We start from the raw sequence: 1702 nt of genomic DNA on the forward strand, positions 1-1702 counted from the left end.
ACTCAATGGTACATAACAACAACAACAAAGACTGGCACATTATGAAAATGCCCACATTTCTCAAGTAAACTAACCCCTTGCTGAAGAAATTAAAATAACATGCAAATACAAAGGACGAAGCAGTTATATTGAGCAGGCATAGATGAAATTGTATCTAGCAGTTAAATATGGTTAACAGAATACTACTAACAGAAAAAAATAACATTTTCCCTCAAATTCTATTATATCATGAAAACTATCAAAGCTTAAATTTTCCCCCTTTGCAAAAAAGTCACTTGAAAAGGATTTTCTTCCAGGTTTCAGATGTTTGACTTTGACTAACTTGATAGTGATCTTATGGTGTCAGGAGACTGAGAATTTGGTTACACAATGTGTGGGGATTACAGATATTGTGAGAATGTGGTGACTGTGAGGGCTGACTGTCCAGAATCTCCATCCTCATCTCCTCTTCTATAAAATGAGAAGAACAATACCTACCCCATGGACCTGTGTGAAAGAATAATCCATGCAAGGCATTTGTCAAAGGGCCTGAACCCACTGCAAATTCAACCCATGACTGTAATCTCTATAGGTGACATAGCAAGGAATGGCAGAACCAGAACCACACATCAGAACAGACTATAGCTGCACTTTCATATAGAGGTGTTCATAGGCTATCCAATCATGGAACAGAAAGAAGACCTCCATTTGGGAAAGTGATTTACCCCTTTTGTCCTCATCTTTTGGGCAGTATCAGGGGCCTGGGGAAGCAGCTGCTCCTACCTGTGGCTGAGAGCCAAGTACACAAACCATGGAGCCTGGGCTCAGTTTATTGAGGTGAATGGAGGATGTATCTTTCTCAATAACAGGAATTGGGGTACAGAGTTGTATTCCCTTGAACAGCTATGGTGGTTACTGTTAGTGCAAACAAAATGGGATAATTAGGGAAGGGACAGAAAAGATTTGATTAACTGTAAACATCAAGTGATGTTCTATGGGTATCATCTTGTGATAGAAATGTTGTAATAGCAAAACATAATCTATCAAACCACTGAGTTTTATAGTAATATTTTCCTACATTGCCCATATTCTAGTCATCTGAATGAATTGATAAGATTCTCAAAGACTAAGGATGAAATCTGAAGTGCTCTGCGTTCCTTACAGGGCTGTTCAGTTGTCAGTGTGACTCTTAGAACACAGCACTCTCTCACACTCTGTCATCATTAGAACAATCCAGTTTTGCAGCATTTGGGTCCTCTTATCTCAGTGTGGTGCTGTAGGATAAACACTTAACTGCTAACCAGGAGGTTGGTGTTTCAAATCCTCCAGTTGCTCCTTGAAAATCCCATACAGTGTTGATATGAGTCAGAATTGACTCAGTGGCACTTAACAACAACATCTCAGAGCAAAGGGCAGAGAGAGGGTGGGTGACAGACTAAAGAGTCACCTCCAGGGTCCCTGCCTCCTTGTTTCTTAGGATTCACAGGGATGCCTCTATGTGGAAAGGGATATACCTCATTGCTTATGTCTCCAACAGAGACTTGGTGGCCAGAGAAAAAAATATTATGAGAGACACAAAGATGGGATTGATTAAAAATATATTAATTAACTAACCTGACACTAAATACAGAAAAAAGACATCTGGGAACCTTAGGGCAGGCCTGAACTGATGTGTGGGTATGCCTGCATTAGTGAAGTTGGGAGGTAACTCCATGCTCGGTAG

This window comes from Chrysochloris asiatica, unplaced genomic scaffold (genome assembly GCF_000296735.1).
Source record: "Chrysochloris asiatica unplaced genomic scaffold, ChrAsi1.0 scaffold00122, whole genome shotgun sequence".
Classification (NCBI taxonomy): domain Eukaryota; kingdom Metazoa; phylum Chordata; class Mammalia; order Afrosoricida; family Chrysochloridae; genus Chrysochloris; species Chrysochloris asiatica.